Consider the following 12951-nt stretch of genomic DNA (forward strand, 5'->3'; position numbering starts at 1 on the left):
CATGCTGCGTATGGCTGAACGATTAACCATGGCTAAAATAGCGACATTCAGTACCGATTTTTGACCGTTCTTTATTGCATATATCAAAAATATAGAGAATGCCAATACGTAACGAGCGGGAACACAAACTGAAATAAAAACGTTTGTCTGATTTTAACTATCGAAGTTGAAAATGTCAATAAATACAAAGAATATAAAATTTAAAAATTGTTTAACTTTAACAATAGTTACAATGTTTAATAGAATGGTTTTCCTTATAAACCAATCTTCTAATTTTCCATATATCCAATATATTTTTACATGTATTTTCCGGGAAACCTATCTAGCGTGTAAAAACAGAATTAAGTGTATGTATATATACAAATTGCCATAAAAATTAGCGCACCGAGATGGAGCTGTTGTATCGCTGCAAAAATTGGCATGCAGATAAGTCTCAAGCATATATGGAAATGAATACAGTTATAGCGTTATGGTAATTGTGTAATGCCAGCAATGGGTGTTAAATTGCGTCTTTCTTGGCCTATAAAAATGCGCGCGAATGTCTCCTGTCTGCACTTTATCTGTTGCAGAGGGACGCTGTATCACTAGAGATATCTTTGTGTCACCCATAGACAACTAACCGAGTTTGATCATCGGGTTGAGAGAAGCCAAATGACCGTTTCGCCGAATAGTCCGCCATCTAGGCCATTCTGACAACATTTTAAGGAGATGTTGGACCTGTGGACGAGAGAGAGTTCGCACACACGGCGCCCAGGCTCAGAACTCTCTCGGCAGACTACTAGTCTGAAAGGACCGCTAATTTCCGGCAAGCACGCTCACAGCCAACCCTTTTGTTGTCTGTCATCCGAACGCAGGTGGCGATACCATGAAAAAAGCCCCCGTGTCTATCCGTACCATTTCCAGCCACCTCGATGAAAAACATTTGGTATCGCGGCTGCCATTACGTCTGCTGGCAATGACACCACCCACTTTCACCTTCATTTGGAGTGGTGTCGCTCTCCCGACGAGATTGGACCGTGACGGGATACAATTGGGTCGTCTACAGCGACGAATCCAGATTCAGTGTAGGCACTGACAACGGCCGTGTTCGTGTCTGGAAGCCCCGTGGTGAACGTCTCAATCCTGCCTACATTTTGCAGCGACGCACCGCCTCATAGAAGATGTGATGATCTGGAGTGCCATCACATACGACAGCCGGTCACCTCTAGTAGTGATCCAAGGAACCATGATAGCCTAGCAGTATTGTATGTTAGTAACATCCTACAACAACTTGCGTTGCCCTAATGGAAGAACAGCCAAGAACCATTTTCTAACAGGACAATGCGCGACTACACTCGGCAAGGGCGTTACAGGACTACCTCCTGCGCATTGCCACACTTTTCCGGTTTCTCCGAACACTAATTTGTCACCGATCGAACAAGCCTGAGATTGTCTTAGACGCCTAGTTCGACAGCTTAGGAGTTTGGCCGATCTAGAGAACCGCTTGCAGCAACTGTAAACCGAGATACCGCAGGAAATCATACGACACCCGTATGCCTCCATGCCCGCCCGTATCACTTCGTATATTCGTACTAGAAATGGCCAAACAGGGTACTAGAACCTCTTTTCATTTGTTTTTCCTGCAATAAATGATTCCTTTGCTTTTATTTTGTAATCACTGACTTATTTAATATTACCGTTACACTCGCACGTGTACGCATTTCATTTAATTACAACTTCTTCTTGATGTACTAATTTTTATGCCAATGAGTACAACATTTTATNCGTGTAGGGAAGATCGACTAGAAATTGTGAAAATATATTTGTTAGAATTAGATTTTACTAATATAAATTTTGAACGTGTAAAAAATGTTACTGGGTCTGGCAAAAGTCACAGTCAATTTACGATTAATAATGCCAAGTGTAACGATCACTCCGATGGGTACTTTATAAACCCATCAGTTAGAAGTATCTTTAGCACTTTATTATCACTTAAAAGCTATTATTGTCTATAGCACTTAAAAGCAATTTAAATAAGTCTTATGTGAAGTCTTCCGGGCGTTAATGTTATTTTTATTTTATTTTATACAGAGGTTAGGAGGCTGTCCATTAATGAATTGGACTTAGCCTCATAGAACGAAGTAGTGAAGTAAGGGATTAATTAACTTGTTGAAGATGAAGATGTTGAGAGTATTTTAGAAAATAGCAATATCAACAACGCAGTATTGAAAACGATAAAATCCCGACAGTTTGTTTAGCACGGAGATGAGGCGGCAAAAGGCCGCTATATACAGAAATAAAGTAAAACTGTATATGCATGGTAACAACTTGAGTCGGGACTTTAAAAGGTATTAAAGGCCGACTATAACCTAGTCCGGTACAAAATAAGGAAGATCGTGGTTACACATAAGCGTAGACACTGTAGGCAATCCGCGGTACAAAATAACTAGGCAGAAATTTTTAAAACCGAAATAAAGAATCGCGTGTAGATACAGAACTGGTGCAATATAGATTAAAAGTGATCGCGGTTACAAAATGCATTAACAATGTAAGAGATCCGAGGTACAGAAGTATGGGAGGGAACCGAACACAGATTCGCGTGATGTGATAACTCCAGACCGTAACCAGAGTAATAAGCGAAAGAACTTAAATTAAAAATAACAGTACGTGATTAGGAATTAAGCATAGTAACCAGTCCAATGGACTCTTATAAAGGGATAATCACGAATGTCTAAATTTATGCAAGAGCAACAGCCAGTGAGGGGATTTGTTCAGTCACAAGGGAGTCTAATGTTAGCATCTTCGATCACGTGGAGACTATCACAACCCGTCCGACACGGATTAACTTTACTTTCCTCTTCGGCAACAGTCTTTCTGTCCGTGGTCTTGAATTTAATTCGCGAAAATACCGTCGTACAGATTATAAAAATTATTTTTAATTTTTTTCAAATGTCTTCTATCAGATTTTTCCCATAGATTAGTGATTCACACAAGCATTGTATAACTCATCTAATTTGTTTACCGAACTAAGTAGATATTGATTTATGGAAAACTCATTTTTTCCTACGTATTTCCTTTTAACAGTTAATACGATATGATTTTCGTGCATATTTTCAAAGATATTTTTAAAATAGAAATATTGCGAAAATGATGCCTGGCGAACCTTTGAATCATCCTCCTGATTGTCACTGCTTGTTATGTAGACTAACAAAAAACTAGAAATATTCTCTTGATTTTCGGAGTTTATGTACCTTTAAAACACAAAAAGGCTAACTTCTTTTATAAGGTATATCACTGTTTTATAAAAGTTTTATTTATTTATTGTAACATCAATATTCTTTTATTTATTTTTTTTGCAAGATGAAGAACGTTATCGGTTCACGGGGGCATCGATCGTCTCTTTGGTGCAGATTTTATTCTTTATTGCATCTTAATCTTATCTGTAACTCTATTTGTTTATTTAGAATTTCAAATTCTTTTGAGTGAAAATACAAGAATCTATGCAGATCGAATTCTGGATAAGTGCAAAATTTACTTGGATAATTTCAAAGAAAGTTCCGCCTTCGTTCATCACAAATTAAGTAAATGGGCCATTTTCATTTTGATATCCTCCTATGTAGTTGTATTTACAGTTATCTCGATAGTGCTTGGATTTATTGTAAATGAAGAGAACGTATATAAAATTGTATTTCACCTAATTTTAACGCAGTTCGAAATATATTACGGACTTGGATTTTTAATTATAGCTCTCCTCTATATCTTAGATGTTGGCATGACACTACACGACAACGTGTCATCGTTGTGTGAAAAGATGGAAGATGCCGTAGAGATGGGCGAACCGTTAGATTTTCGCTTTGTAATCGAGAAACATGTGCAGTATTGTGACATTCTTCTGGACATGGACGAAATGATTAGTTCAATGGTAGCAGTTTATTACCTGTTTCAGTCGACAATTACTGCAATACTTTTTTACATCGGCCTGTATGGTGAGGAATCGAAGATCGTAAAATGTGCATTCGTATATGCGGGAATTTTTTCAAACATTATTTTTGCTTTTTCCACACTTCTAACAACAGAAATACCAAAATCTGTAAGTTTGCTTTTTTCTTTGATTAACTCTCCTTGATTTGTAATTTTCTATCATTCATTTTTACTAAATTATAAACTTTTTCATTATATTTATTCCTTATTGATTGGAGTAATCTAACTTAATAGGACTTTAATTTATCTTACTAAATACCCTATTTACAATGTATAGAAAGATATTTAGTAGTCCAAATATAACCAAATCTGTTACAGTGACATTTCAGAAAACACTGAATATATTTTCGTAAAGCCAAATTAGTACCGAGGCTGACCACTACGGCACTTTTGGCGCTGCAAACAATGGAGAGGCTGTTTCGTCTTTATAAACCCAGGTGTTGCAGCTAAATTTCATTGTCGTTCTTATCAACGACGGTGACGATTAAAGTATTGCTTATTGCTCTGGGGATCCGGAAACCAATAATGGGCTTAAAAACGTCTCTTAGTGCCCGCAAGGGGAAAGAATATTTTAAAATAATATGGGAGTACAGTAGCTGTGTAGATGTTACCAATGTGTAAATGTTAATTGGTAAAAAGATAACAGCTAATAATTTTTTTCTTTAAAACTTTGTAATAAGTACTGTTTAAATTTCGGAAATTTAGTGATTTCATATTATAATTTTAGTTTTTACTACTGGTTTTTACTGCAGTAATTTTTTCACATTCATGTCAAATTTTTTAAAAATTTCCACGTTAGATTTTGATAGTTTCGGTTTTAAAATGCTCAGGGATATACTGAAATTTGCATAAATTAATTTTTGAAATATATAATTGACTCAGTAAAAAGATATATTCAAAACACGAAAGTGTCGATTTTCGCCTATTTGATGCTTAATAATAAAAAAGTATTTTGACATTTTCGGGTGTTGTTTTTTGGAATATAAAGACACACGGTTGCTTCATATTTTTGCACATTTTGGCGAATTACCGTGCAAGTATGGAAAAGTTATCCGAGTTAAAAGAAAAAAAAACAGATTTACGTCTCTCGTCCCCACCAGATGGCGCCACGTTACCTAACTGGGCTGTCAATAATATTGATCCTTACGGCTTGCATTTTAACACGCACCGCACATGTGGGTGAATTAAACACACCATATATAATATAAAAGTTATATTTTAATACAACCTTATAGCAGATGGCATCGCATACAATTTTGTGTTTCTTTAAATATTTTTGACGGAAAAGTTATGTGGGTTGCATAACTTTTCCGCCATTGCTGAATTTTTTACTATTGCGTTAGAAATATTCTTTGGTTATTCTCACATCGAGAAAAAATTGTTTATATTTTTAGATGCATCAATTTCGCTCTCAATTTGAACTTCTTTTCTTCCACCAGAAAAATGTGAATGACCAATTAACGGTAATTATCGAATAATATGAAACTCGAGGAAATTTCTATATTATCTCGTATATGCAAGTGTTTTTTGTATCGATTACAGATCATTTCCTATAGAAAAAGACTGGGAAATTATCCTCCAGGAATTACAGTAGCTGGAATATTTACAATATCTCGTAAAAGTATACCCAAAGTAAGACTGAATATATTAATATTAACATAATCAAATTGTTTTAATATCATTGCGACTTTAATTATTTTTTATTTAAATTCTGATCATAAAATAAAAATCAATGATTTCTCGTGTTTCTTTCAGATTATGCAGTCGATGCAACCTTATTATTCCAGTTTAATGAGCATTAAAAGGGAGAAGGATGCGTGCGATGGAATGTTAAAGCAATTCTCAATAGGAAACTGACCATCTTGCTGCTATCCAAGCCGTTTTTCACCAAGTATCTTCATTTCTTATTGTAGCTAGTTCTGTTACAATAATTGATGATTGATTATTCTATTCAATTCTTTTACTAGATTTGTCACTACGTTTACACAGAGAAGACACCTTTTACTCCTTACAATATCCTTCATTACGGTCGAAATGCATTTCGGAGTTTTTTAGTCTCTCTTCAGTCGATTTTACAATTGTTATTTCGACATTTGGTAACCTACATTAAATCGGTAAAATTTCGTTATAACGACGTTGTAAAGACAGAAGAATTGTTCGTTATTTAGGAATTTAGCCGTGGTAATGAGATCTACGCAAATGTTTGTTTGGAAATGTCGACATCAAATTACGTATCTCACAAAACGTCGTTCGAAGCGAAAAATAATACATTTAGAAACTCATACTGTACTTTTATGTATTTCTCTTCACGTTATCTATCAACAGCAAACACAAGATATTATATAAACTAAATCAATTCTACTGTGTGTTGCATACACATAACACTAAAGGAAATCGGTATATTATTATGACAATAAACTAAATTGTTAGCAACATTCAAAGTAATGTTTAATTTTGAACTTCACCAATTTTTATTATATTAGTACCAAGAAAGAAAACATGATATTTCAGAATTTAGCCATAATTAATTAATTAATTAATAATGCCAAGTTATCAATTCCTCTAAAGGTGTTAGGAATCCGTAAATATCCGTCCATAAATTACATAAGGTATTTTGGGGTGAGTGGGGAGTCAAGGATTTCTTACGATTTCTTACTCAGGGGTAGGGGGTAACAGATCTTGTCTTACGTAATATTCTTATGTTTATTTTTTGGTCTGGTCGAGTGATGGGGTTTTGAATTTGGCTTCAATTTGGCGGTTTGTATTAAGAGCGCTCGTTGTCTCGTGTGACGTGATAGATAGAGTAATAACGGCAGCGTTTTTTTATGCAGCGCTGGAGAAGCACTTTACAGCGAACACACTGAAACTGGTTTCTAATTGGCAAACACTGCTCATGACGTCATTTCGCTACACTCGCTGCATAAAGAAACGGGGGGGACGCTAGCAGATTCACGCTCTACACATTTTTTGTCATGGGAGAAAGGCCGTGTGGTGGTTTCTCTCTCTTGTTTTTTATTAGAATAAGTGCACTACTCCTAGGGTGTATAACAGTAAGGCTAAAGCTAAGACTTCACTACCGTAAAAACGGCGTAAAAACCCCTCGCCGTAAAAGCTTTTAATCACGTGACCTATTTGCGTTTGCGCTCGGATTACGGTGGAGGTCCGACTAGCGCCAAGTTTTTACGGCAACGGTGCTGCCCCAAGTGTCGAAAGTAAATACTTCTTCGCACGTGAATTGGTAGAAACGAAAGATGGTTGTATACGTGATATATCGATATAAAGACAATGATTATATTCTACGAGATTTTTCTGTACTATAATTACAAATGTAGTAGTAAAAATAATATCTTTACTTTCATATACTAACTTTTATTATCGTATTATTAAGATAATATACAGCACTTATAAGCTTAGCTTTTTTATTATATACTCCTCTAAATTGAAGGATTTCCTTTGGTATCCATTATTATAATCGGGTTACCTCTTGTCGTAGATACACGAATACTTTCGATAAATCTTTCCGGATCTATTCTAGAGTAGCAACGAGGGAACATACACAAAAGCTCGTTTTCCGCCATTTTAGCTCCGTGTGGCGATGACCTATATTTCACTGACTTTTGATTGGTAGAAAGTACCTCTTTACGGCCGTATTCGCGTCGAAAGTTGAACATCGCTCAATTCGCTTTTACGCTGGTTTTACGGCCTGCTCAAGCGTAAGATATCAGGGTCACGTGATTAAAAGCTTTTACATAAACCAAAATACATGATACAAAGTAAACAAAATTAGTATTCGGCTTTTAGTGAAAACTAAAATGTAAAACTAGAAATTATAAATTATAAATAGTCTTTTCTTCCATATTTTTTGAACATAATTGTAAAAAGCATCAAACAGTGGTTTCTGAACAAGCTTATGGAGTGGACATGGCCACCTGAAACCAAGCGTAAAAATTTCTAATTTCAGAATAAGTTTATCTTAATCGTAAATAGGACAATGATAGATCATATGGTCGACGGTGTCTAGGTTTTCTGTACAGCAATAGCAAGAAGCAGTTTCTGCCGGTTATATAGGGGAGACCGGGGCAACTTCGGCATGCGGGGCAAGTTTGTCAAGCGCTTTTTTTTAAAAACAAATTAAAAGGAGACTTTGGTTATAGGTTAGGCAGTTGAGTTTTATTGTTGGCTTGTTGAGTGTAGTGTTTTTATTGTTCTTCAACAAGCGTAGTTGAATTATCAAGCAAATTTTCATTTTCGTTCAATTCCATATAATATTTTGCTTCCATTTATATTGAATTGGCAGGTTTTGTTATAATTCCATGATAACGAAAGTTACTTTTCCTGTTAGAAGGATGTAACTTCAACTTATTCACATGGCCAGATCGTGGCTTGGCATTCTGTTCTCAGGGTTGTACTTAATGTTTCGAAATCATGACTAGCGGGGTAAGATCGGCAACATAAAGCCACATTAGAAGCAAAGGATAAAAATCAAACAGATGATAAATGAAAACATGTTTGCATTTGTTATTCATGTATATATGTCTTTGAACTTGCATTTCGTTGTAATAATATTAAATGGGTGTTGGATTTGTATTTCTTTGTTTTAATAGTGAATTCCAACTTATACATTGTTAATAACATAATTTTATATACGTGCCTATCTTGCCCCATTACTGTTGCCCCTATACCAGGGGCAACTTTAATAAAAATAATTAAAATAATTACAACTTTACAAAAAGAGAGAAGTTGCCGATCTTGCCCCTATACCCGGGGCAACTTCGTCAATTTCTCTCTTCTTGTAAAGTTGTAATTATTTTAATTATTTTTATTTCCAAACTGATTTTAACCAGTCTTATAGTAAGGTAACATTCCAATAGACAATATGCAAAGCTTTTTTTTCAGTTTACAGCAGTATTTGTTACACAAAATTTAAGTAAAGCTTAACATGCCGATCTTGCCCCGGTCTCCCCTACATTGCTAGGTAGCTTCTAAAATTACCGTGCTCAGTAAGTAGTTGAGCAGTAGCAAACGTTAAATCTCTAAGTGGTGATGAGAACCTACATTTAACACTAGGAAAATAAAGTCGTGTTATTCTACCAGTTTTACTGCTCAACTAATTTTACTGATTCCACTTTTCTACAGCGTTTTCATGAATATAATTTTTAAATGAGAGAGGGATGCGTGTGTAGTCCAAATCAGTGTCCTATGCAGCTGACTTAGCCTCAAAGTCGGCTTTTTCATTTCCTAGTATGCCAGTATGGCCAGGAACATATATAAAAGTTATCTTATTTATATGATTTTTAATATGGTGCTGGATATATGCGACTTTATTGCTATTGCAATTGGGATTTAATAGATCTTTTAGGACAGAGTGAGAATCGCTGTAAATGTTGATAGACAATGTTTTGTTTGGTAGCGAAGTGGCCCACTGAACAGCTTGGTAGTCAGCATCTTCTTCAGCTTGATAGATGGAGGTATGTGTGTGTGTGAGGAGGTATGTGTAAGTGTGTGTAAGGTAAGTATGTGTGAGGAGGAATATCTGTACCTTTTAACATATTTTTGGCAAAATATGTCAGTTTGGAAGAAGTTAGATACTTAAGCTGACAAGAAGGGAGCATTTCGACCCATCTGTGTAGATACTAATGTCTGCATGATTATCCTTGGAGGAAGCAGTTGACACCAAATAACCTTGTTTACAGGATGGTGATCAGAGATAGTAGGGTAATTGCAATGTGATAGCATATAAACATCCGTAGATAGGAGTAGAGACCGTTGTTGAGCCTTGACGTTTGTAGTTCTGATGTATTAGTTTAGAACCTTTTCTACAATACATAGTGGCAAAGGAAGGAGCTCTGCTAGTATCAGAGAGGCATTAGTAAAAACAGTTCTGCAGCACTTTGAAATTCTGATGGCAAACTGGCTTTGAAGAGAGATACTTGCTACTGAACTTTTACTAGTTACATGACCACTGCCAGAGGCAGCGTAAAGTAGCATTGGTTGTATTGCCCCATTATATAGAGTTTTATAAGCTTTATTATTTAGTCCCCAGGTGCACCTAGCACATTTTAGCAGCGTGTAGTTTATTTTCTTGGCCTTATCCAAGATGTAATCAATATGGCAACGAAATGTGGTTTCTCTCTATTCTCTCTTGTTTTATTTTGTATGACGTTTCTGTTTACACGTGCACTAGTTAGTCGATCTGTCAAAGTTTTTTGTGTCTTTTGTGAAAATTAAAATTAATATAAAAATGACGTTGATTAATGATAATAATAATAATATTGTTAATAATTAAAAAATAAAGTTCTTAAAATAAATTGTTCATTCGAATTCATTAAATTTTTATATTTTTAAATTTGTTCACGTAAAGTCTTTTATAAATAATAGTACATATTAATTGACTAATTAATAATTATATATTTTGGACCTAAGGTTTTTAGGGTTTCATTAAAAAATTTTTTTTGGTTTAAATCGTTCTATGAAATCGTGCCAAAATATTACGTAAGATAGGGAAGGGGAAGGGGAGGGGGATCAAAAAAAAAAATATTACGCTTTCTTACACAGAGGTGGATGGGGGTCTAGAATGGCCGAAATCTCCCTTACGTAATTTATGGACGGCCCCTTAAACACACAACTGAAGTTTGTAATGGGTTTAAGGTTTTCTAGAAAACCTTTTAAAAAATAAAACGCCGTAAAATTACCATAAACTGTCAAACTTAAGATCACATCTACTAAACTAATTATGCCCGTGTTGTTGTTACAATCGAATGTTTGAGTACCCAATCGATCTAGGTAATTTGCAAAACAGACACGCAGTTCGTTAAAACAATTAACGAAAGGTGCCTGTGTACTATTTGGAATATTTTGAATATAGATATAGTATTAAATTTAAGTATTTCTATTGTATAATTAATTTATCTGTCTATGTTTTTGGTAATAATTAATAGAAAAATTATTTCTTATTAACAGGATTGGCTTTCTTATTTCTCAATTGCGAAGGAATCAAACAGTCAGAAAGAAAGGCAACAAATACAATAAATTTATTATGTTTAACATCTCTTGAAAACACTAAAATAAGTATTAATCTCCAATTACAGTAAAGCGTCGTTTATCCGAAAGCCGGTTAACCGAAAACATTCCAGTCGGCAAATTTAAATTTTCGCTAGTGCTGTGGCGCTGCAATCTTTGGCTATATCTTGGGCTACTCCAATATTTTTTTGTTCGTGTGTGTTTTAGCTGGCAGCACTGGCACTTTTGTGTGGTGTGTTTCTGAGGACTGTGTCGTGCCGAATCGAACGTTTTTGATACTAGATTAACTTCTAAAGAATAATTTTTTTTTGTTTTTATATTTTTCAATATATTTATTTTGTTTGCAAAAAATAAAGAAATAATTTTAAACGATACAATAGCCACGATTATTATTTTAAAAAGTTTACATTAGGCTNCTTCGTCTTCTCTTCTGTAACCGTATGCCCGGGCCTATACCGATTTGTCAACGTGTCAGCATTTATTTTTGATAAAATTGTTTTAATTAATATTTTCTGTAAGCGATTTAAATTTATAAAATCGGCATATGGAAAAGAAAGTAATGGTAACGAAAATGTTCTTCAACTCAAAGTAGCAGTGCCCAGGAAAAGTGTAATGCCCTGTAAATCATACTTTTTCTGGTAACAACGGAGTTATGCCGGTCATATATTTAACTCCATTCAGGGAAAATGTTTGTATTAAATTGTCCCAATAAAGAATTAATTCAAACCCGGTCTATCGAGAGTATCACAACCTAAATGTTCGATTAGATCTGGTAACAATTGGTCTAGGGCTTGAATGTAAAATAGGTAACCGAATGCGTGCACTTACAGGGTCATTGAATATACAAATTTTACTTGGATACTTCTAATTGACGTACTTCACGATTTTATAAGAAAAGAGCTAGAGAAAATTCACAGCTGTGAAACGTAGAAGCAAGGGTATTACAAGAGTGGTGCCTGTGTAACTTGCAAGAACAATTCTGCGTGCCTGTGATTCTAATTATTCTATAAGCAGAATTTTTATCATTCCAAATAAAATTTGATTTATATTCTAAATCAATTGTTATCTTGTTTCTTGTCTGTATTAATGGTAGCCCAAGGTTGAAGTTGTGCAGTAGCTCCTAATAAAAATATTACACCACCCAGAAAATAAGCGAAAGATGCCATATAGAATACGTAGTTCCATTGAATCGTGTCTCCTTCCTTATATGTAAAAATTTTTAAACAATTTAATTATAAGTTATAGATATATATATATAAACAGATTTTTAAGAAGTTATCACTTACATTTTTTTCTAATATAATACCAGCAATATAAGGTGCGAGTATAGCCGAGATACTACATAAACCATTAGTCAACCCGAAAAGGACACCTAAAACAATTTAAATAACGTAAATTAGAAAAATGTCATTTGTTACTCGAAAAGCTTGCTGTAATTTCCTGCAAAACTTCGATTCTAAGTCAGTAACAGTAATTATTCTGGTATTCTGTATTAAAATTTCGGTATTCTGTGTTTATAATTAGGAAAAAAAAAATGAAAACATAGTTATTTTCAATGCAGTGCGATATGGTTAACTAGAATTTGGCTTTGAAAAAATTCGGACATTTGTATATGTTGAATATCCAGTACCAATGTATAGTAGAAAGAATAAGTATCATCCAGATACTAAGGAACCGATGGCTATATTAAATATTAATAACGTGTCTTGTTGATAAGTAACGTGAAGAGAAATACATAAAAGTACAGTTAAACCTTCTAAGTTTCGACACCTTAGTCAAGCGTAATTAATACTTGTAAACTTTTCCCCATACATTTTAAATAGAGAATAGATGTATATGTTCTTAAAACAAGGTTTGATTGTATTTCAAGGAATTTCATCGGCCCATCAGTTGTTTGTAAATGAAAATCTTGTGCCGATAAGCTAAACTAGATTTATTTCCCGAGATAAAGATTTGATAAGTAACGAAATA

This window comes from Centruroides sculpturatus, unplaced genomic scaffold (assembly GCF_000671375.1).
Source record: "Centruroides sculpturatus isolate CEXI.00-Female unplaced genomic scaffold, Cexi_2.0 scaffold100, whole genome shotgun sequence".
Taxonomy (NCBI): domain Eukaryota; kingdom Metazoa; phylum Arthropoda; class Arachnida; order Scorpiones; family Buthidae; genus Centruroides; species Centruroides sculpturatus.